General features: G+C 46.1%; 24 non-coding genes across 24 annotated transcripts; all 24 read right to left on the bottom strand.

The window, feature by feature from the left end:
- Positions 1–9,887: 9,887 nt before the first annotated feature.
- On the bottom strand, positions 9,888–9,961 carry trnat-cgu (transfer RNA threonine (anticodon CGU)). The gene has a single exon. It is a non-coding gene; the product is annotated as a tRNA-Thr (tRNA).
- A 477-nt stretch (positions 9,962–10,438) lies between these two features.
- On the bottom strand, positions 10,439–10,512 carry trnat-agu (transfer RNA threonine (anticodon AGU)). Its single transcript has one exon. It is a non-coding gene; the product is annotated as a tRNA-Thr (tRNA).
- Positions 10,513–10,626: 114 nt separating this feature from the next.
- On the bottom strand, positions 10,627–10,716 carry trnar-ucu (transfer RNA arginine (anticodon UCU)). Its single transcript is given in 2 exon segments — positions 10,627–10,662; positions 10,680–10,716. It is a non-coding gene; the product is annotated as a tRNA-Arg (tRNA).
- A 180-nt stretch (positions 10,717–10,896) lies between these two features.
- On the bottom strand, positions 10,897–10,970 carry trnat-ugu (transfer RNA threonine (anticodon UGU)). The gene has a single exon. It is a non-coding gene; the product is annotated as a tRNA-Thr (tRNA).
- Positions 10,971–11,560: 590 nt separating this feature from the next.
- trnat-cgu (transfer RNA threonine (anticodon CGU)) lies at positions 11,561–11,634 on the bottom strand. The gene has a single exon. It is a non-coding gene; the product is annotated as a tRNA-Thr (tRNA).
- Positions 11,635–12,111: 477 nt separating this feature from the next.
- On the bottom strand, positions 12,112–12,185 carry trnat-agu (transfer RNA threonine (anticodon AGU)). Its single transcript has one exon. It is a non-coding gene; the product is annotated as a tRNA-Thr (tRNA).
- Positions 12,186–12,299: 114 nt separating this feature from the next.
- On the bottom strand, positions 12,300–12,389 carry trnar-ucu (transfer RNA arginine (anticodon UCU)). Its single transcript is given in 2 exon segments — positions 12,300–12,335; positions 12,353–12,389. It is a non-coding gene; the product is annotated as a tRNA-Arg (tRNA).
- A 180-nt stretch (positions 12,390–12,569) lies between these two features.
- Positions 12,570–12,643, bottom strand: trnat-ugu (transfer RNA threonine (anticodon UGU)). Its single transcript has one exon. It is a non-coding gene; the product is annotated as a tRNA-Thr (tRNA).
- Positions 12,644–13,232: 589 nt separating this feature from the next.
- Positions 13,233–13,306, bottom strand: trnat-cgu (transfer RNA threonine (anticodon CGU)). The gene has a single exon. It is a non-coding gene; the product is annotated as a tRNA-Thr (tRNA).
- Positions 13,307–13,783: 477 nt separating this feature from the next.
- trnat-agu (transfer RNA threonine (anticodon AGU)) lies at positions 13,784–13,857 on the bottom strand. Its single transcript has one exon. It is a non-coding gene; the product is annotated as a tRNA-Thr (tRNA).
- Positions 13,858–14,226: 369 nt separating this feature from the next.
- On the bottom strand, positions 14,227–14,300 carry trnat-ugu (transfer RNA threonine (anticodon UGU)). Its single transcript has one exon. It is a non-coding gene; the product is annotated as a tRNA-Thr (tRNA).
- A 589-nt stretch (positions 14,301–14,889) lies between these two features.
- On the bottom strand, positions 14,890–14,963 carry trnat-cgu (transfer RNA threonine (anticodon CGU)). Its single transcript has one exon. It is a non-coding gene; the product is annotated as a tRNA-Thr (tRNA).
- A 400-nt stretch (positions 14,964–15,363) lies between these two features.
- trnat-ugu (transfer RNA threonine (anticodon UGU)) lies at positions 15,364–15,437 on the bottom strand. Its single transcript has one exon. It is a non-coding gene; the product is annotated as a tRNA-Thr (tRNA).
- A 588-nt stretch (positions 15,438–16,025) lies between these two features.
- trnat-cgu (transfer RNA threonine (anticodon CGU)) lies at positions 16,026–16,099 on the bottom strand. The gene has a single exon. It is a non-coding gene; the product is annotated as a tRNA-Thr (tRNA).
- Positions 16,100–16,744: 645 nt separating this feature from the next.
- Positions 16,745–16,834, bottom strand: trnar-ucu (transfer RNA arginine (anticodon UCU)). Its single transcript is given in 2 exon segments — positions 16,745–16,780; positions 16,798–16,834. It is a non-coding gene; the product is annotated as a tRNA-Arg (tRNA).
- Positions 16,835–17,014: 180 nt separating this feature from the next.
- On the bottom strand, positions 17,015–17,088 carry trnat-ugu (transfer RNA threonine (anticodon UGU)). The gene has a single exon. It is a non-coding gene; the product is annotated as a tRNA-Thr (tRNA).
- Positions 17,089–17,677: 589 nt separating this feature from the next.
- On the bottom strand, positions 17,678–17,751 carry trnat-cgu (transfer RNA threonine (anticodon CGU)). The gene has a single exon. It is a non-coding gene; the product is annotated as a tRNA-Thr (tRNA).
- Positions 17,752–18,228: 477 nt separating this feature from the next.
- On the bottom strand, positions 18,229–18,302 carry trnat-agu (transfer RNA threonine (anticodon AGU)). Its single transcript has one exon. It is a non-coding gene; the product is annotated as a tRNA-Thr (tRNA).
- A 112-nt stretch (positions 18,303–18,414) lies between these two features.
- Positions 18,415–18,504, bottom strand: trnar-ucu (transfer RNA arginine (anticodon UCU)). The gene is given in 2 exon segments: positions 18,415–18,450; positions 18,468–18,504. It is a non-coding gene; the product is annotated as a tRNA-Arg (tRNA).
- Positions 18,505–18,684: 180 nt separating this feature from the next.
- trnat-ugu (transfer RNA threonine (anticodon UGU)) lies at positions 18,685–18,758 on the bottom strand. The gene has a single exon. It is a non-coding gene; the product is annotated as a tRNA-Thr (tRNA).
- Positions 18,759–20,342: 1,584 nt separating this feature from the next.
- Positions 20,343–20,416, bottom strand: trnat-ugu (transfer RNA threonine (anticodon UGU)). The gene has a single exon. It is a non-coding gene; the product is annotated as a tRNA-Thr (tRNA).
- A 590-nt stretch (positions 20,417–21,006) lies between these two features.
- trnat-cgu (transfer RNA threonine (anticodon CGU)) lies at positions 21,007–21,080 on the bottom strand. Its single transcript has one exon. It is a non-coding gene; the product is annotated as a tRNA-Thr (tRNA).
- A 477-nt stretch (positions 21,081–21,557) lies between these two features.
- On the bottom strand, positions 21,558–21,631 carry trnat-agu (transfer RNA threonine (anticodon AGU)). Its single transcript has one exon. It is a non-coding gene; the product is annotated as a tRNA-Thr (tRNA).
- A 364-nt stretch (positions 21,632–21,995) lies between these two features.
- Positions 21,996–22,070, bottom strand: trnat-ugu (transfer RNA threonine (anticodon UGU)). The gene has a single exon. It is a non-coding gene; the product is annotated as a tRNA-Thr (tRNA).
- Positions 22,071–22,284: the final 214 nt, after the last annotated feature.

The raw sequence follows: 22,284 nt of genomic DNA, 5'->3' as shown, positions 1-22,284 counted from the left end.
GGAACTTAGTTTATAAAACAAAAGGAGATAACTGAATTAGCAAATTGTTGGAAATAAAATTGAAATTAATGTAAAAATAATAAGGATGCCGATAATGGAGTAAAACCAAATTCTTTGTTATATTATAAAAAATGGGTATTCACCCTTTTCTCATTGTAAGGACAGCACTGGAATTGTGAAAGCTAAAAAAGGGGCCAAGACAGCCCTCAACCCACATTACATTTCCACAGGTCTCACCAAGAACGACGACTAGCAAGATGAGCAAATTAGCATGTGTAACCGGTACAGAACGTGTTTTGTTAAAACATATGTATTGTTATAATTCTCACAAAATTGTTTTTCCACATGCACCTGATATGATGCCTAAGTGTGTTGAGTACGTTTCCCCTTTAATTGCTGTGATGTCATCATGAGCCTACATAATTTCCCGTTATGTCCCCTCCTCTTCCTCTTGGCATTGTAATTGCATGGAAGAGGTGGGTTATTTTTGGCTCCTGCTAATCCTTATTAATCTTTATTTTAATTGTTGCTTTTATTTCTATATCTTCATTGCAAATTATGTGTATTATGTTATTTTACTTACCTGTGTGGTTATTTTTGTCATTTTGCCCAATTTAAGTTATATTTGTCTCTTTGGCCTAATAAGTGGAGATGAAAAGCACATGGTAATTAAATCTACGTCACATTTGTTTTATAGAGCAAGATAAGGGTGATTGTACTCAGAGGCTGTTTTTATTTGTTTTACATCAGGTATGTTTTCTCTGTATTTTGCTCTTGGCATTGTAATTGCATGGAAGAGAGCAAGATAAGGGTGATTGTACTCAGAGGCTGTTTTTATTTGTTTTACATCAGATCTCGGAGTAAAACCCAGTGGAACGTCGCCTTTTGTCCTGTGTCTGTTTTCACAACGCAGAGAAAAGTGATTTTATAACTGGTGTCGCGAGCCACCGTTTACACGTGGTGCCGTGATCCTTCGGATTTTGCATGATCGTCTGATTACCGATCGCCGAAGTTGCTGCTTCAACAGACTACAGTGTGCCATGAAAGATCGCTGGATGTGAGAGTGTTTCGCCGTTCGCGGAGGCCGCAGTTCATTTCATCTCGTCCGATCTCATCATCAGGGTTCTATCTTCTGTTGCTCATATCACAGACGGTAAAGGTTGAACGGTTGCCCTTTTATGAAGTATGATGAAAAACTGTTTTGACGTTTAGTAATAACGTGTTGAACTTTTGTTTTTTTTGTGTTTTTTGTTTTTTTTGTACTGCTGCACGCTCATCACTGACGGGATATTTTTGTGATCGCATTTTTTTATTTCTCCTCGTGCAACGCTGTACTGAACTGTTCTTTGCGTTGCTGAAAGCTGAAGGACAGTGTTTTTGTGATCGTCATCACATAATTTTTTTTTTTTTTTCCTCCCTGAAACTAACATTGGACTGTTTTGAGAGTCTAAATGAATATTTCTGCAAACTACATTTATCTGCATATTAGTTAAGTGATTTCAGTGTTTGTTTTTGTTTTTTTTTTCCTTCTCATTTTTCTTTTTGAAACTGTTATTGCATTTATTTATTTTTTTCCCTATTCGAACTGAGTCATGTTTGAGGACACTGTCAGTCAGGATAATTTTAGCCCTGTACAAAGACCTAGTGCCATGTTACCAGTAGGCAGGGGTAGTGGGGCTGTACTTAATCGTCCTGACAATATGTATGGAGTTTCTCCTCAATGTTTTGGGAGAGGGAGGACATTCTTGACTGCAGATATTGACCATGTACATGCATCTGATTCAGCTATTGGTACCTCAGGGAGCCCAGCTGCTTGCTCTACCCCTTTTGCACGCCCTAACACTGATCGTGCAGTTACCTCTGAGTCTTTGGGGAGTATTATTTCTGATTTGGCACAGAAAATTGGTGAAAGCATTTCAGCCAGTCTCAACTTAACGCAACAGCCCAGCCCAGTGCAATCTAAGTCAAATGTACAGCATTCAGGTGAATGTTTTGATGCTTCTAATTTGAAAGTCATTGTCCAACATGATGTTGCGCCTCCACCGTTCTTTAGAGGTGATCAAAGTGATTCATTTACTGTACATGAATGGGAAGATTTGATGTACAGTTATTTGAACAGAAAGATATGCACTGATGAAACTGCCTCTGATCTCATTTTGAGCAGGTTAGCTGGAAAAGCGAGAGATGTAGTCAAAGTGTCCTTGCGCAGCTTCCCTGGGCCGACTGCTGCAGTGCTCCCCACCACCGTGTTCGATATACTGAAGCGCAATTTCAGTGAGTTGATGTATTCAAATATGCCTATGTCTGACTTTTATAACACCCTGCCTAGGGCGGATGAGAGCCCAATGGACTACTGGATACGGCTCAATAAGGCGATTGATGTGGCTGATGAGTGTTTGCGTAGACGGAACAAGTGTGTTGAGGACCCTGCTACTGAAGCTGTTATGATGTTTATCTCACACTGTCCAGATCCTGGCCTTGCTTTGTCTTTTCAGTTCAAGCCTGCTGAACAGTGGAGTGCTGCTGAAGTTCAAGAGCGACTGGATAGTCATCGCAGGACTCTGAAGAGAGCTTTTGCTAGAACTTCACGCTCCTTGCCTGTATCTGCTTGCCATCAGAACACCGTAACTGTCTGTGACGATTCTGTGTCAAGTTCTCCCAAACAGCCTGAACTCTCAAGCCAGATTCCAAGTTTAACTGGTCAGTTGAGCCCCAACGCTGCTCCATTTACTCCTGATGCTAGTATGCAGCAGTTGGTTGGCATGATGGACAAAGTTTTATCTCTCTGCACTGCCTCACTGTCCTCGCCCATCCCAAACTGTCCTGTCAGAACTTCAGACCCCAAGCCCAGTCTGAGCTCAGCATGTAGAGTATGTCAGTCTAAAGAGCACAGTACACATACTCATTGTATGCGCCAGAGGCTTTGTCGTAACTGCTTCAAACCTGGACACTTTAAGAGCAATTGTCCTAGGACGACAGGCCTTGAGCTGCCGCCTTCAGCCATTCAGTTAAACTAAATAGCCCATGTACGGAGGGGGATAACATGGGCAGTGGCGTATTTCCCCCAAAAGATGAGTCAGACCCACATGAGATTTTTGTAAATAGTTGCAAATTGTTGCCACCCGACAAAACATTGCTGTATGTGGGATCTCAGAAAATTGATGGAGCTAGTGAACTCTTTTATGCCCCTGTGACTGTCGGTGGCCAGTCCGTGCTGAACGGTATGCTAGATTCTGGCAGCATGGCTTGCACACTGAGTATGGAAAGTGAATCCAAGTTGCGTGCCGATGGAGTTCTCCCTCAACCCTCAGTGATTCCTGGTAATGTGGTCCTGGTGGGCTGCGGTGGTCTGACTACTCAGCCTAAGTGCACATATGACCTGGAAATCGAAGTCTACGGGTTCAAGTTTATTGTACCAACCTTAGTAGTGCCTGGACAGAAGGATGAGTTCATTATCGGCAGTAATGTAATCAAATGTGTGCTTCAGAAGATGAAAGCCGAAAAGAGATACTGGGAACTAATTTCCTGCCAAAACAGCAACCCTGAGTGTGAAGAATTTCTTGAGCTCTTGAGCGGTGTTTCTCGTTGGTCTGGTCCCCAACCGCCCGCTAAGCTCGGCACAGTTAGGCTTCGTCGGGCCGTTACCTTGCTTCCCAGGTGTGAGCACCTTGTCTGGGGAAAACTACCTGCAAACACTAATGTCTCCACAGGAAGCTCCGTCATCGTCGAGCCCACTACGTCACGTTCAGCGCCACGTCATGTTCTTGTTGGACGTGTGGTGACTCCTATGTGGGGTGATCGATGGGTGCCGATGAAGATCTTAAATCCCACCCAGTCTCCAATAACTCTTCGACGTAATGCTAAGCTGGCTGATGTGTCTCCTTGTTTGGCAGTGGAGGATGTTACAGTTTCACAAGATGTGTGCAGACCTCAAGTTCCTGATGCAGCTTTCCCCAAGCCTATTCCAACTGTTGATCCAGTGCAGTTACTGCATGAGTATGGTTTGGAGGGCATTGATATCGAAGGGTGTGAGGTCTTCAAGTCATGGAAGGAGAAGTTGGCAAGTCTTATCGTGTCCTATCGTGATGTTTTCTCCAGGGACAGACTCGATTGTGGAGAGGTGAAGGACTTTGTACACAGAATTCATCTGAGCGATGAGCGTCCATTTCGTCTGCCATATCGCCGAACCCCTCCTGCCCACTACCAGAAGTTGAGAGAGGTACTTTCTGAAATGGAAGAGAAAGGCATCATTAGCAAATCCGTCAGCGAGTATGCATCTCCTTTGGTAATGGTATGGAAGAAGGATGGATCTCTCAGAGTCTGTACGGACTTTCGCTGGCTTAATGCAAAGACCATTAAGGATGCTCATCCTTTGCCTCATCAGGCAGACTGCCTGGCTGCGCTAGGAGGCAATCTTTTCTTCAGCTCTGTTGATTTGACGTCAGGATTTTACAACGTCCCGCTCCATGTTTCTGATCGTCATTACACCGCATTTACAACACCAATGGGCTTGTACGAATACAACCGTCTTCCCCAAGGCCTGTGTAACAGCACAGCATCATTTATGCGCATGATGCTCAGTGTGTTCGGAGATCTAAATTTTTCCAGCCTCCTTTGCTATCTAGATGATTTGTTGGTTTTCGCCCGCTCTGAAGAGGAGGCTTTGAAACGCTTAGAAGTAGTGTTTTCACGGTTGAGAGCTAGTAATTTGAAGTTGGCTCCGAAAAAGTGTCACTTTCTCAGGCGCTCCATCAAATTTCTGGGCCATGTGATCAGCGGATCTGGAGTTTCCGTGGATGAAGACAAGGTAGCAGTCATTTCAGCCTTTCAAAAGAATGATCTGATGAAGGAAGATAATGTCACACCTTCGCCTAAGAAACTACGATCATTTCTGGGCATGGTTCTATACTACCAGAGCTTCATCCCTGGCTGTACACGTGTCGCAAAGCCATTGTTCAATTTGACGGCCGGTCAAAAACGTTTGACGAAAGGCACAAGTAGCCGTAATCGATCTGGCACTTATCGGGAGTTGTCTCCCCAGGACTGGACTCCTGATTGTGATGTTGCCTTCGAAGAGTTAAAGAGAGCCCTTGTCGAGAGCGTGGTCCTGGCACACCCTGACTTTGAGCGTCCATTTATTCTTTGCACTGATGCATCGTTGGACGGTTTAGGGGCAGTACTTTCTCAAGTTCCCAGTGGTGAGGACAAAGCACGTCCCATAGCTTTCGCCAGCAAGTCTTTGAGCCGCAGCCAAGCCAATTACCCTGCACACAGACTAGAATTCTTGGCCCTCAAGTGGGCAGTGTGCGACAAGTTCAGTCACTGGCTAAGAGGTCATGAGTTTACCGTGTGGACGGACAATAATCCGCTCACGTACATCTTGACAAAACCTAAATTAGATGCTTGTGAGCAGCGCTGGGTTTCAAAACTTGCCCCGTACAACTTTAAAATAAAGTACGTTCCTGGACGATTGAATGTTGTGGCGGATGCGCTCAGTCGAGACCCATTCGTCAACCCAGTGAGTCAGCGACTTCTGTCCGAGCCTTACTCTGAACTACTGAAGTATGTACACAGTGTGGGAGATGATTCTGTGCAGAGGACATTCCATCTCACGTGCCAGCCACAGACACTTGAAACTGAACTCAATCTAAGTTCTGAGATCAACTTTTCCATGACTTCTGAGGATGTTTCATCTATCTTGTCTCTCTGTGATGATTGGGATTCAGGAGCTGCATCCAGAGCAACATCCGTGGGTAGTCATTTGACTTCTTCGATTCCCGACTGTCAAGACGTAATCCATGCCTTTTCATTGTCTGAACTGCAGTGTCAGCAGCACAAAGATGCAGTTATTTCGAGGGTGGTTTTCTATGTCCGCAGGAAGCGCAGACCTACCCGGCGTGAGCGTGCGAATGAGGATTTGCTAGTTTTGAGGATTTTGAGGCAGTGTGAAAAACTCTGTTTGCTTCATGGCATCCTGTATAGAGCTGTCAAAGATCCACTCTCTAAGCATAAAAAGTTTCAATTCGTCCTGCCTGCCTCTATGAAACAGCAAGCACTCTCTGGTGTTCATGATCTGGCCGGTCACCAAGGTCAGCCACGTACCCTGTCTTTAGCCCGCCAGAGGTTCTATTGGCCTGGGATGGAAAGTGATGTGCGTGATTATGTCAAGACTTGTGCCCGTTGTGTCCTGAGTAAAACTCCGGAGCCAGCAGCAAGAGCGCCCTTGGAGAGCATCAAGACCACTGCCCCATTGGAGCTTGTCTGTATTGATTTCTGGTCTGCTGAAGATAGGCGCAATAAATCTGTGGATGTCTTGGTAATTACAGATCATTTCACCAAGTTAGCTCACGCTTTTCCTTGCCGAAACCAGTGTGCTAAAAGTGTTGCTAAGAAACTCTGGGATGGCTTCTTTTGTATCTATGGATTTCCACAGCATATCCATTCGGACCAGGGAGCAAATTTTGAAAGTGGGCTGATAGCAGAGCTTCTTGATATTGCCGGCGTTGACAAGTCACGGACTTCACCGTACCACCCAATGGGGAATGGTGGGACTGAAAGGTTCAACAGAACATTAGGTAACATGCTGAGATCGCTTCCACCCAGATCCAAGCAAAAGTGGCCACAGTTGGTACAAACATTCATGTATAACTGCACTGCCCATGAAACTACTGGGTTTGCCCCTTTTTACCTGATGTTCGGGAGGGTGCCGAGATTGCCTGTTGACCTTATGTTTCGAAGCGTGCTTCATGATGAGTCAATCTGTGATTACAATGACTATGTTCAATCTCTTGTCAGTGATCTACAGTCTGCTATGGCGCTGGCTCAAAAGAACTCTACTGCTGAACAAAAACATCAGTCTGATCAGTACAATAAGAGAGTCAAAGGATTGCCCCTGTCAGTTGGTGATCATGTTCTCATTGCCAACAGAGGCTGTAGAGGTAAACGGAAGCTTGCCGACAAATGGGAGCCCACCATGTATTCCGTTGTTGACTCCAAACCTTCACTGCACATTTACAAGATCCGTGACAAATCTGGTCATGAGAAAGTGGTACATCGGAATCTATTGTTGCCAGTTAACTTTCTTCCTTTGCCTTCAACTGAGTTTTCTGTTGGTGAAAGTGCTAGTGGTGGTCCTTGTTCCACACCTTCTCAATCTGTATGTGATTTGGTTGAGTCAACCTTACCTGTCGCTGATGATTTGTCACATGCTGAGTCCATGTCTGTCATTTCTCACATTGCTGTTTGTGACGATGATCGTACTGCTTCTTGGGTCTCATCCCATTCTTCTCAAACTGTTTCTGAAGCACAAAATGAGTTTTCTGTTGACCTTGACACTGTATCTAGGGCCTTTTCTACTGTTCCTGACAGTTCACGTAATCCTTTGGTTGACCATAACTCTGACGATCGTTACACTACCAGGTTTGGTAGAGTACTTAGACCTGTTCATAGGCTGATTGAGTCAATGATTCAACTCGAAACCTTACTTGGTGTGGAGTCTGTATCTCCTGTTATTCATGTATAGGGTTGTGTATAGTATTATACTATCTCTGGTAATACATCTCAACCAAAGTGTAATCTTCTCTATTTTATTGTGTATACTAATCCTGTTTATGTACTTGGTATGAGTTTTTCAAAGTGTAATGGGCACTTTGTGTATGCCTGCAAAATGTGTAGAAGTTTGGCCAACTTTCTCCATATTTGTATCCCTTGTTTGGGTAACTCTCTAGGTGGAGTCTTCACTGTTTTTAAAGTGTAGACCATGTAACTCAAGTGACCAGTGTTTTATTTGTTATGCTCTTAAGAATTTTGTGTGAATTCTGGGGGGTGAGTGTAACCGGTACAGAACGTGTTTTGTTAAAACATATGTATTGTTATAATTCTCACAAAATTGTTTTTCCACATGCACCTGATATGATGCCTAAGTGTGTTGAGTACGTTTCCCCTTTAATTGCTGTGATGTCATCATGAGCCTACATAATTTCCCGTTATGTCCCCTCCTCTTCCTCTTGGCATTGTAATTGCATGGAAGAGGTGGGTTATTTTTGGCTCCTGCTAATCCTTATTAATCTTTATTTTAATTGTTGCTTTTATTTCTATATCTTCATTGCAAATTATGTGTATTATGTTATTTTACTTACCTGTGTGGTTATTTTTGTCATTTTGCCCAATTTAAGTTATATTTGTCTCTTTGGCCTAATAAGTGGAGATGAAAAGCACATGGTAATTAAATCTACGTCACATTTGTTTTATAGAGCAAGATAAGGGTGATTGTACTCAGAGGCTGTTTTTATTTGTTTTACATCAGGTATGTTTTCTCTGTATTTTGCTCTTGGCATTGTAATTGCATGGAAGAGAGCAAGATAAGGGTGATTGTACTCAGAGGCTGTTTTTATTTGTTTTACATCAGATCTCGGAGTAAAACCCAGTGGAACCGTCGCCTTTTGTCCCGTGTCTGTTTTCACAACGCAGAGAAAAGTGATTTTATAACTGGTGTCGCGAGCCACCGGTTACACATGCTCGATATTACTAACAAAAAACTCTGAAGTTTTCCATTTACAGGTGACAGCAGTTCTAGTAAGGCCAAGGAATGCTTCGCTCCATCAAAGGGAACCAGTGAGGGTGCAGCTAGGATCTCGAGGGAGAGCCTTGAAATTAATCAGCAAAATGATTACAGAGTGACACCTGAGTTCACATCTCTAACCTTAAAATACACCAACCAGCTTCAGCAACTTCACATAGCATGAAGTGAGGGATGAAGGGCGTGCTAGTAATGACCCACCCTTGCCAACGATGGAAAGACCATTGCAACGACTCGCAAAGAGTCTCCCTGGTGAAGATGTCAAGATGATGGGAAACTGATTTTTGAGCATAACCAAAATGGCCTCTACAGTGCACAAAACATATGGACTGAAGATCAACTATGCTATTTTTGTGATGTTACATTTTTTATGTTTATTACTCTTGGATTTTACATAACTGTAACAACCACAGGCAAGTGCTGAAGTGCTGAACATTGTTTTATCTTTAATGAGGGGTTAGGGAGACTGGATCTTTTACTCCCTCCTTGTCAAATTAGGAGAGAGATGTTTGGTCCAGTAATCCCTCAGAGTGGAATTTCATAATCTAGTCACTGGTGATAATACAATGTGACTTATTTAGTCACTAGGTAGTGTAACTAATATGACTGGATTATGGAGTAGCACTCTGGATAAAAATAATCAAATGTGAGACTTTTAAGTCTCAAAGGGGAGAATGTGGAATTTTTATTGGTCAATATGTAAACTAATCAGGCATAATCAATGTGACTCTAGCCATTTATGTATGAAGTTATTCTACTGTTATAATCATGCATTTGACTGTATGTAGAGGCCTGCCTGAGAATGGAATGTGCAGAGAGTGCAGGGGTATAGTATTTGGTGCATCTGCACACTCTATTTGGACATTAGACAAAATATATGATCAGACCTCCTTGGTGCAGACATTACCAAAATACAGCATATAGTAAAGTTGGACACCCTGTTTTGACATAATACAAAATATATGATTAGGCCTCCTTGTTTCACTTAAAATAAATTCTACATCCTAAAAGCAAGCTGGAGAGACTGCCATAAAAGGTAAAAGAGTTGATAAACAGAACCATATGCATGAAATGTATTGAACATGGGCACGCCTTCAGAAGCACTGTATAAAATAGAGAACCGACACAGACTCGACAGACTGTTCTGCAGAGCTTTCTCGGTTTTATTTTCTCTTGAAAATAAAATCTTTCTTATGGAAACAAAACCCAGAGACAGTGTGATTCCTCAGATCCATGGCAGACGAAAATACACTACATTTGCAGTCCGATCTCAGAAAAGCATATGCTTGAGGCACACAAGGGATACTGAAGGCACCGCTGGGATTTGAATCCAGAATCTCCTGTTTACGAGACAGACGCTTTAACCAACTAAGCCACAGCACCAAGCAGAGCACTCTGATGGTGAGTAAGTTTATCAAAATATCCAGCAGTGAGGACAAAGGTCCACGGGCTGGTCAGCTTATGAGAATTTTCACAACTTTCTGTTGCCCGAGGGCATAAGCGTGCAATTTAATGATAAACGAAAGGCCAGAAGTCACCAATCTGTTTTGACTCAAACCCACAAACTTCATATGGCGTCAAACCGCAGACTAATAGTCCAATGCACTACACTCTGCGCCACATGCAGTAGCTCCTTCCAGGCTTGCAGCAGTCCTAAACCAAGGATCACGTGTTTGCAAGGCAAGCTCTTTGACCAGCTGAGCCATGCTGCATTGCTGAGATGACTCTGGGCAGCATTCTTCGGCAGCATCTGAGGGGTGGTTCGCAAATTAAATTGCATGCTGCTCTAGCACTCCTCTGCACCCCCTTTTTACAGAGAGCAAAACCTCACAGCCCAAGGCTGCACTTGATCACCAGCAAAGACTCCGCTGGGATTTGAACCCAGGATCTCCTGTTTACTAGACAGGCGCTTTAACCAACTAAGCCACAGCACCAACTTGCATATACCCAGTAAGAAAGTGAGACTTAGAGTTTTATAACTCTGGAGGGGTGGCCAGAGAAAATATGTGTTTGTTGGCCAAGCGCCATTAACAGAATGCCAAAAGTAACGACTCTGGTGGGACTCGAACCTACAACCTTTGAATGGCCTCATCTGGCAATCTAGAAGTCCAATGCGCTATCCATTGCACCACAGAGCCATGTGTGGAGCTTTTTTTTCCTGTCTTGTGCCAGTCTGTTGAATTGAGTTCAGGCATTTGGGGAGCGGGAAGGGCAAGATATGTGGGTCTCTCTGCAATTGGTATGTGGTTGGAAAAGTGGAGGATCTGTAAGGGCTTCCTTTCCAAGAAAGAACCCACAGAGCAGAGCCACCTGTTAAAAGGCACCGCTGGGAATCGAACCCAGGATCTCCTGTTTACAAGACAAGCGCTTGGACCAGCTAAGCCACGGCGCCTTGCTGTATTGTTGACTTAGCTCAGAATTCTTCGGCAGCAGCTGGGGGGTGGTTGACAAATGAAATCGCATGCTGCTCTGATGCTCCTCTGTACCGCCTGATTGCGCAAAGCAAAACCACACAACCCAAGGTGGTGTTTGATTACCAGCAAAGACAGTGCTGGGATTTGAATTCAGTATGTCCTATTTACGACACAAGCTTTAACCAACTAAGCCACGGCGCCAACCTGCACACACTCTCCCAGGGAGCGGCACTTAGAGGATTAAAGCATCCAGATAAGAGGCCAACGGCCAGGCTCTGCACAGCCTAAAATGTTTTTTTTTGACTACTGTTTCGGGGTGGCCAGCTAGCCTCTGGGATTGTTGGCCAAGTGCCATTAGTTAACCTTTCAATGCCCTCATCTGGCAGTCTAGAAGTCCAGTTTGCCATCTATTGTGCCACAGAGCCTGTCAGCAACTGTTGACCTGTTCAAAAGAGCATCAGCATTATCAGGATCTGATTTGGAAATGGAATTGCCTGCTGCCTTTGCTATCGCTGTTTGCAGTCCAATCCCAGAAAAGCACATGCTTGAGGCACACAAGGGATACTAAAGGCACCGCTGGGATTTGAATCCAGGATCTCCTGTTTACGAGACAGACACTTTAACCAACTAAGCCACAGCACCAAGCAGAGCACTCAGATGGTGAGTAAGTTGATCAAAATATCCAGCAGTGAGGACAAAGGTCCACGGGCTGGTCAGCTTATGAGATTTTTCACAACTTTCTGTTGCCCGAGGGCATAAGCGTGCAATTTAATGATAAACGAAAGGCCAGAAGTCACCAATCTGTTTTGACTCAAACCCACAAACTTCATATGGTGTCAAACCGCAGACTAATAGTCCAATGCACTATACTCTGCGCCACATGCAGTAGCTCCTTCCAGGCTAGCAGCAGTCCTAAACCAAGGATCAACTGTTTGCATGGCAAGCTCTTTGACCAGCTGAGCCATGCTGCATTGCTGAGATGACTCTGGGCAGCATTCTTCGGCAGCATCTGAGGGGTGGTTCGCAAATTAAATTGCATGCTGCTCTAGCACTCCTCTGCACCCCCTTTTTACAGAGAGCAAAACCTCACAGCCCAAGGCGGCACTTGATCACCAGCAAAGGCACCGCTGGGATTCGAACCCAGGATCTCCTGTTTACTAGACAGGTGCTTTAACCAACTAAGCCACAGCACCAACTTGCATGTACCCAGTAAGAAAGTGAGACTTAGAGTTTTATAACTCTGGAGGGGTGGCCAGAGAAAATATGTGTTTGTTGGCCAAGCGCCATTAACAGAATGCCAAAAGTAACGACTCTGGTGGGACTCGAACCCACAACCTTTGAATGGCCTCATCTGGCAGTCTAGAAGTCCAATGCGCTATCCATTGCGCCACATAGCCAGGTGTGGAGCTTCTTTTTCCTGGCTTGTGCCAGTCCGTTGAATTGAGTTCAGGCATTTGGGGAGCGGGAAGGACAAGATATGTGGGTCTCTCTGCAATTGGTATGTGGTTGGAAAAGTGGAGGATCTGTAAGGGCTTCCTTTCCAAGAAAGAACCCACAGAGCAGAGCCACCTGTTAAAAGGCACCGCTGGGAATCGAACCCAGGATCACCTGTTTACAAGACAAGCGCCTTGACTAGCTAAGCCACGGCGCCTTGCTGTATTGTTGACTTGCGTCAGAATTCTTCGGCAGCAGCTGAGGGGTGGTTGACAAATGAAATCGCATGCTGCTCTGACGCTTCTCTGTACTGCCTGATTGCGCAAAGCAAAACCACACAACCCAAGGTGGTGCTTGATTACCAGCAAAGACAGTGCTGGGATTTAAATTCAGTATGTCCTATTTACGACACAAACTTTAACCAACTAAGCCACGGCGCCAACCTGCATACACTCTCCCAGGGAGCGGCACTTAGAGGATTAAAGCATCCAGATAAGAGGCCAACGGCCAGGCTCTGCACAGCCCAAAATGTTTTTTTTGACAACTGATTCGGGGTGGCCAGCTAGCCTCTGGGATTGTTGGCCAAGTGCCATTAGTTAACCTTTGAATGCCCTCATCTGGCAGTCTAGAAGTCCAGTTTGCTATCTATTGTGCCACAGAGCCTGTCAGCAACTGTTGACCTGTTCAAAAGAGCATATGCATTATCAGGATCTGATTTGGAAATGGAATTGCCTGCTGCCTTTGCTATCCCTGTTTGCAGTCCGATCTCAGAAAAGCACATGCTTGAGGCACACAAGGGATACTGAAGGCACCGCTGGGATTTGAATCCAGGATCTCCTGTTTACGAGACAGACGCTTTAACCAACTAAGCCACGGCACCAAGCCGATCACTGCGATAGTGAGTAAGTTTATCAAAATATCCAGCAGTGAGGACAAAGGTCCACGGGCTGGTCAGCTTATGAGATTTTTCACAACTTTCTGTTGCCCGAGGGCATAAGTGTGCAATTTAATGATAAATGAAAGGCAAGAAGTCACCAATCTGTTTTGACTAAAACCCACAAACTTCATATGGCCTCAAACAGCAGATTAATATTCCAATGCGCTACACTCTGCGCCACATGCAGTAGCTCCTTCCAGGCTTGCAGCAGTCCTAAACCAAGGATCACGTGTTTGCAAGGCAAGCTCTTTGACCAGCTGAGCCATGCTGCATTGCTGAGATGACTCTGGGCAGCATTCTTCGGCAGCATCTGAGGGGTGGTTCGCAAATTAAATTGCATGCTGCTCTAGCACTCCTCTGCACCCCCTTTTTACAGAGAGCAAAACCTCACAGTCCAAGGAGGCACTTGATCACCAGCAAAGGCACCGCCAGGATTCGAACCCAGGATCTCCTGTTTACTAGACAGGCGCTTTAACCAACTAAGCCACAGCACCAACTTGCATGTACCCAGTAAGAAAGTGAGACTTAGAGTTTTATAACTCTGAAGGGGTGGCCTGAGAGCATATGTGTTTGTTGGCCAAGCGCCATTAAAAGAATGCCAAAAGTAACGACTCTGGTGGGACTCGAACCCACAACCTTTGAATGGCCTCATCTGGGAGTCTAGAAGTCCAATGCGCTATCCATTGCGCCACATAAAGCTTTTTTTTCCTGGCTTGTGCCAGTCCGTTGAATTGAGTTCAGGCATTTCGGGAGCGGGAAGGACAAGATATGTGGGTCTCTCTGTAATTGGTATGTGGTTGGAAAAGTGGAGGATCTGTAAGGGCTTCCTTTCCAAGAAAGAACCCACAGAGCCACCTGTTAAAAGGCACTGCTGGGAATCGAACCCAGGATCTCCTGTTTACAAGACAAGCGCTTTGACCAGCTAAGCCACGGTGCCTTGCTGCCTTGTTGACTTGAGTCAGAATTCTTCGGCAGCAGCTGAGGGGTGGTTGACAAATGAAATCGCATGCTGCTCTGACACTCCTCTGTACCGCCTGATCGCGCAAAGCAAAACCACACAACCCAAGGTGGTGTTTGATTACCAGCAAAGACAGTGCTGGGATTTGAATTCAGTATGTCCTATTTACGACACAAGCTTTAACCAACTAAGCCACGGCGCCAACCTGCACACACTCTCCCGGGGAGCGGCACTTAGAGGATTAAAGCATCCAGATAAGAGGCCAACGGCCAGGCTCTGCACAGCCCAAAATGTTTTTTTTGACAACTGATTTGGGGTGGCCAGCTAGCCCCTGGGATTGTTGGCCAAGTGCCATTAGTTAACCTTTGAATGCCCTCATCTGGCAGTCTAGAAGTCCAGTTTGCTATCTATTGTGCCACAGAGCCTGTCAGCAACTGTTGACCTGTTCAAAAGAGCATCAGCATTATCAGGATCTGATTTGGAAATGGAATTGCCTGCTGCCTTTGCTATCCCTGTTTGCAGTCCGATCTCAGAAAAGCACATGCTTGAGGCACACAAGGGATACTGAAGGCACCGCTGGGATTTGAATCCAGGATCTCCCGTTTACGAAACAGACGCTTTAACCAACTAAGCCACAGCACCAAGCAGAGCACTCAGATAGTGAGTAAGTTTATCAAAATATCCAGCAGTGAGGACAAAGGTCCACAGGCTGGTCAGCTTATGAGATTTTTCAAAACTTTCTGTTGCCCGAGGGCATAAGCGTGCAATTTAATTACTCTGGTGGGACTCAAACCCACAACCTTTGAATGGCCTCATCTGGCAGTCTAGAAGTCCAATGCGCTATCCATTGCGCCACATAGCCAGGTATGGAGCTTCTTTTTCCTGGCTTGTGCCAGTCCGTTGAATTGAGTTCAGGCATTTGGGGAGCGGGAAGGACAAGATATGTGGGTCTCTCTGCAATTGGTATGTGGTTGAAAAAGTGGAGGATCTGTAGGGGCTTCCTTTCCAAGAAAGAACCCACAGAGCAGAGCCACCTGTTAAAAGGCACCGCTGGGAATCGAACCCAGGATCTCCTGTTTACAAGACAAGCGCTTTGACCAGCTAAGCCACGGCGCCTTACTGTATTGTTGACTTGCGTCAGAATTCTTCGGCAGCAGCTGAGGGGTGGTTGACAAATGAAATCGCTTGCTGCTCTGACGCTTCTCTGTACCGCCTAATTGCGCAAAGCAAAACCACACAACCCAAGGTGGTGCTTGATTACCAGCAAAGACAGTGCTGGGATTTAAATTCAGTATGTCCTATTTACGACACAAGCTTTAACCAACTAAGCCACGGCGCCAACCTGCATACACTCTCCCAGGGAGCGGCACTTAGAGGATTAAAGCATCCAGATAAGAGGCCAAAGGCCAGGCTCTGCACAGCCCAAAATGTTTTTTTTGACAACTGATTCGGGGTGGCCAGCTAGCCTCTGGGATTGTTGGCCAAGTGCCATTAGTTAACCTTTGAATGCCCTCATCTGGCAGTCTAGAAGTCCAGTTTGCTATCTATTGTGCCACAGAGCCTGTCAGCAACTGTTGACCTGTTCAAAAGAGCATATGCATTATCAGGATCTGATTTGGAAATGGAATTGCCTGCTGCCTTTGCTATCCCTGTTTGCAGACCAATCTCAGAAAGCACATGCTTGAGGCACACAAGGGATACTGAAGGCACCGCTGGGATTTGAATCCAGGATCTCCTGTTTACGAGACAGACGCTTTAACCAACTAAGCCACGGCACCAAGCCGAGCACTGCGATAGTGAGTAAGTTTATCAAAATATCCAGCAGTGAGGACAAAGGTCCACGGGCTGGTCAGCTTATGAGATTTTTCACAACTTTCTGTTGCCCGAGGGCATAAGCCTGCAATTTAATGATAAACGAAAGGCCAGAAGTCACCAATCTGTTTTGACTCAAACCCACAAACTTCATATGGCCTCAAACCGCAGATTAATAGTCCAATGCGCTACACTCAGCGCAACATGCAGTAGCTCCTTCCAGGCTTGCAGCAGTCCTAAACCAAGGATCACGTGTTTTCAAGGCAAGCTCTTTGACCAGCTGAGCCATGCTGCATTGCTGAGATGACTCTGGGCAGCATTCTTCGGCAGCATCTGAGGGGTGGTTCGCAAATTAAATTGCATGCTGCTCTAGCACTCCTCTGCACCCCCTTTTTACAGAGAGCAAAACCTCACGGCCCAAGGTGGCACTTGATCACCAGCACAGGCACCGCTGGGATTCGAACCCAAGATCTCCTTTTAACTAGACAGGCGCTTTAACCAACTAAGCCACAGCACCAACTTGCATATAATTTGTTTTATAACTCTGGAGGGGTGGCCAGAGAGCATATGTGTTTGTTGGCCAAGCGCCATTAAAAGAATGCCAAAAGTAACAACTCTGGTGGGACTCGAACCCACAACCTTTGAATGGCCTCATCTGGCAGTCTAGAAGTCCAATGCGCTATCCATTGCGCCACAGAGCCATGTTTGGAGCTTTTTTTTCCTGGCTTGTGCCAGTCCGTTGAATTGAGTTCAGGCATTTGGGGAGCGGGAAGGACAAGATATGTGGGTCTCTCTGCAATTGGTATGTGGTTGGAAAAGTGGAGGATCTTTAAGGGCTTCCTTTCCAAGAAAGAATCCACAGAGCAGAGCCATCTGTTAAAAGGCACTGCTGGGAATCGAACCCAGGATCTCCTGTTTACAAGACAAGCGCTTTGACCAGCTAAGCCACGGCGCCTTGCTTGCTTTGTTGACTTAAGTCAGAATTCTTCGGCAGCAGCTGAGGGGTGGTTGACAAATGAAATCGCATGCTGCTCTGACACTCCTCTGTACCGCCTGATTGCGCAAAGCAAACCACACAACCCTAGGTGGTGTTTGATTACCAGCAAAGATAGTGCTGGGATTTGAATTCAGTATGTCCTATTTACGACACAAGCTTTAACCAACTAAGCCACAGCACCAACCTGCACACACTCTCCCAGGGAGCGGCACTTAGAGGATTAAAGCATCCAGATAAGAGGCCAACGGCCAGGCTCTGCACAGCCTAAAATTGTTTTTTTGACAACTGATTCGGGGTGGCCAGCTAGCCTATGGGTTTGTTGGCCAAGTGCCATTAGTTAACCTTTGAATGGACTCATCTGGCAGTCTAGAAGTTCAGTTTGCTATCTATTGTGCCACAGAGCCTGTCAGCAACTGTTGACCTGTTCAAAAGAGCATCAGCATTATCAGGATCTGACTTGGAAATGGAATTGCCTGCTGCCTTTGCTATCCCTGTTTGCAGTCCGATCTCAGAAAAGCACATGCTTGAGGCACACAAGGGATTCTAAAGGCACCGCTGGGATTTGAACCCAGGATCTCCTGTTTACGAGACAGACGCTTTAACCAACTAAGCCACGGCACCAAGCAGAGCACTTGGAGGGTGAATAAGTTGAAAAAAACATTCAGCGGTGAGGACAAAGTTCCAAGGGCTGGTCAGCTTATGAGATTTTTCACAACTTTCTGTTGCCCGAGGGCATAAGCGTGCAATTTAATGATAAACGAAAGGCCAGAAGTCACCAATCTGTTTTGACTCAAACCCACAAATTTAATATTGCCTCAAACCGCAGACTAATAGTCCAATGCGCTACACTCTGCGCCACATGCAGTAGCTCCTTCCAGGCTTGCAGCAGTCCTAAACCAAGGATCACTTGTTTGCAAGGCAAGCTCTTTGACCAGTTGAGCCATGCTGCATTGTTGAGATGACTCTTGGCAGCATTCTTCGGCAGCATCTGAGGGGTGGTTCACAAATTAAATTGCATGCTGCTCTAGCACTCCTCTGCACCCCCTTTTTACAGAGAGCAAAACCTCACAGCCCAAGGCGGCACTTGATCACCAGCAAAGGCACCGCTGGCATTCAAACCCAGGATCTCCTGTTTACTAGACAGGCGCTTTAACCAACTAAGCCACAGCACCAACTTGCGTGTACCCAGTAAGAAAGTGAGACTTAGAGTTTTATAACTGGAGGGGTGGCCAGAGAGCATATGTGTTTGTTTGTCAAGCGCCATTAACAGAATGCCAAAAGTAACGACTCTGGTGGGCCTCGAACCCACAACCTTTGAATGGCCTCATCTGGCAGTCTAGAAGTCCAATGCGCTATCCATTGCGCCACAGAGCCATGTGTGGAGCTTTTTTTTCCTGGCTTTTGCCAGTCCGTTGAATTGAGTTCAGGCATTTCGGGAGCGGGAAGGACAAGATATGTGGGTCTCTCTGCAATTGGTATGTGATTGGAAAAGTGGAGGATCTGTAAGGGCTTCCTTTCCAAGAAAGAACCCACAGAGCAGAGCCACCTGTTAAAAGGCACCGCTGGGAATCAAACCCAGGATCTCCTGTTTACAAGACAATCGCTTTGACCAGCTAAGCCACGGCACCTTGCTGTATTGTTGACTTGGGTCAGAATTCTTCGGCAGCAGCTGAGGGGTGGTTGACAAATGAAATCACATGCTGCTCTGACGCTCCTCTGTACCGCCTGATTGCGCAAAGCAAAACCACACAACCCAAGGTGGTGTTTGATTACCAGCAAAGACAGTGCTGGGATTTGATTTCAGTATGTCCTATTTACGACACAAGCTTTAACCAACTAAGCCACAGCGCCAACCTGCACACACTCTCCCAGGGAGCGGCACTTAGAGGATTAAAGCATCCAGATAAGAGGCCAACGGCCAGGCTCTGCACAGCCTAAAATAGTTTTTTTGACAACTGATTCGGGGTGGCCAGCTAGCCTATGGGTTTGTTGGCCAAGTGCCATTAGTTAACCTTTGAATGGACTCATCTGGCAGTCTAGAAGTCCAGTTTGCTATCTATTGTGCCACAGAGCCTGTCAGCAACTGTTGACCTGTTCAAACGAGCATCAGCATTATCAGGATCTGACTTGGAAATGGAATTGCCTGCTGCCTTTGCTATCCCTGTTTGCAGTCCGATCTCAGAAAAGCACATGCTTGAGGCACACAAGGGATGCTAAATTCACCGCCGGGATTTGAACCCAGGATCTCCTGTTTACGAGACAGACACTTTAACCAACTAAGCCACGGCACCAAGCAGAGCACTTGGAGGGTGAGTAAGTTGATCAAAACATCCAGCGGTGAGGACAAAGGTCCAAGGGCTGGTCAGCTTATGAGATTTTTCACAACTTTCTGTTGCCCGAGTGCATAAGCGTGCAATTTAATGATAAGCGAAAGTCCAGAAGTCACCAATCTGTTTTGACTCAAACCCACAAATTTAATATTGCCTCAAACCGCAGACTAATAGTCCAATGCGCTACACTCTGCGCCACATGCAGTAGCTCCTTCCAGGCTTGCAGCAGTCCTAAACCAAGGATCACTTGTTTGCAAGGCAAGCTCTTTGACCAGTTGAGCCATGCTGCATTGTTGAGATGACTCTGGGCAGCATTCTTCGGCAGCATCTGAAGGGTGGTTCACAAATTAAATTGCATGCTGCTCTAGCACTCCTCTGCACCCCCTTTTTACAGAGAGCAAAACCTCACAGCCCAAGGCGGCACTTGATCACCAGCAAAGGCACCGCTGGCATTCAAACCCAGGATCTCCTGTTTACTAGAAAGGCGCTTTAACCAACTAAGCCACAGCACCAACTTGCGTGTACCCAGTAAGAAAGTGAGACTTAAAGTTTTATAACTGGAGGGGTGGCCAGAGAGCATATGTGTTTGTTTGTCAAGCGCCATTAACAGAATGCCAAAAGTAACGACTCTGGTGGGACTCGAACCCACAACCTTTGAATGGCCTCATCTTGCAGTCTAGAAGTCCAATGCGCCACAGAGCCATGTGTGGAGCTTTTTTTTCCTGGCTTGTGCCAGTCCGTTGAATTGAGTTCAGGCATTTGGGGAGCGGGAAGGACAAGATATGTGGGTCTCTCTGCAATTGATATGTGGTTGGAAAAGTGGAGGATCTGTAAGGGCTTCCTTTCCAAGAAAGAACCCACAGAGCAGAGCCACCTGTTAAAAGGCACTGCTGGGAATCGAACCCAGGATCTCCTGTTTACAAGACAAGCGCTTTGACCAGCTAAGCCACGGCGCCTTGCTGCGTTGTTGACTTGAGTCAGAATTCTTCGGCAGCAGCTGAGGGGTGGTTGATAAATGAAATCGCATGCTGCTCTGACACTCCTCTGTACCGCCTGATTGCGCAAAGCAAAACCACACAACCCAAGGTGGTGTTTGATTACCATCAAAGACAGTGCTGGGATTTGAATTCAGTATGTCCTATTTACGACACAAGCTTTAACCAACTAAGCCACGGCGCCAACCTGCACACACTCTCCCAGGGAGCGGCACTTAGAGGATTAAAGCATCCAGATAAGAGGCCAACGGCCAGGCTCTGCACAGCCCAAAATGTTTTTTTTTGACAACTGATTTGGGGTGGCCAGCTAGCCTCTGGGATTGTTGGCCAAGTGCCATTAGTTAACCTTTGAATGCCCTCATCTGGCAGTCTAGAAGTCCCGTTTGCTATCTATTGTGCCACAGTGCCTGTCAGCAACTGTTGACCTGTTCAAAAGAGCATAAGCATTATCAGGATCTGATTTGGAAATGGAATTGCCTGCTGCCTTTGCTATCCCTGTTTGCAGTCAGATCTCAGAAAAGAACATGCTTGAGGCACACAAGGGATGCTAAAGGCACCGCTGGGATTTGAACCCAGGATCTCCTGTTTACGAGACAGACGCTTTAACCAACTAAGCCACAGCACCAAGCAGAGCATTCAGATGGTGAGTAAGTTTATCAAAATATCCAGCAGTGAGGACAAAGGTCAACGGGCTGGTCAGCTTATGAGGTTTTTCACAACTTTCTGTTGCCCGAGGGCATAAGCGTGCAATTTAATGATAAACAAAAGGCCAGAAGTCACCAATCTGTTTTGACTCAAACCCACAAACTTCATATGGCATCAAACCGCAGACTAATAGTCCAATGCACTACACTCTGCGCAACATGCAGTAGCTCCTTCCAGGCTTGCAGCAGTCCTAAACCAAGGATCACGTGTTTTCAAGGCAAGCTCTTTGACCAGCTGAGCCATGCTGCATTGCTGAGATGTCTCTGGGCAGCATTCTTCGGCAGCATCTGAGGGGTGGTTCGCAAATTAAATTGCATGCTGCTCTAGCACTCCTCTGCACCCCCTTTTTACAGAGAGCAAAACCTCACGGCCCAAGGTGGCACTTGATCACCAGCAAAGGCACCGCTGGGATTCGAACCCAGGATCTCCTGTTTACTAGACAGGCGCTTTAACCAACCAAGCCACAGCACCAACTTGCACATAACTTGTTTTATAACTCTGGAGGGGTGGCCAGAGAGCATATGTGTTTGTTGGCCAAGCGCCAATAAAAGAATGCCAAAAGTAACGACTCTGGTGGGACTCGAACCCACAACCTTTGAATGGCCTCATCCGGCAGTCTAAAAGTCCAATGCGCTATCCATTGCGCCACAGAGCCATGTGTGGAGCTTTTTTTTCCTGGCTTGTGCCAGTCTGTTGAATTGAGTTCAGGCATTTGGGGAGCGGGATAGACAAGATATGTGGGTCTCTCTGCAATTGGTATGTGGTTGGAAAAGTGGAGGATCTGTAAGGGCTTCCTTTCCAAGAAAGAACCCACAGAGCAGAGCCACCTGTTAAAAGGCACCGCTGGGAATCGAACCCAGGATCTCCTGATTACAAGACAAGAGCTTTTGACCAGCTAAGCCACGGCGCCTTGCTGTATTGTTGACTTGGGTCAGAATTCTTCGGCAGCAGCTGAGGGGTGGTTGACAAATGAAATCGCATGCTGCTCTGACGCTCCTCTGTACCGCCTGATTGCGCAAAGCAAAACCACACAACCCAAGGTGGTGCTTGATTACCAGCAAAGACAGTGCTGGGATTTAAATTCAGTATGTCCTATTTACGACACAAGCTTTATCCAACTAAGC

The sequence above is a fragment of the Carassius carassius genome, chromosome 28 (genome assembly GCF_963082965.1).
Source record: "Carassius carassius chromosome 28, fCarCar2.1, whole genome shotgun sequence".
NCBI lineage: Eukaryota > Metazoa > Chordata > Actinopteri > Cypriniformes > Cyprinidae > Carassius > Carassius carassius.
Note: the sequence above shows the minus strand (reverse complement) of the source record. Positions and strands in the feature narration are given on the sequence as shown.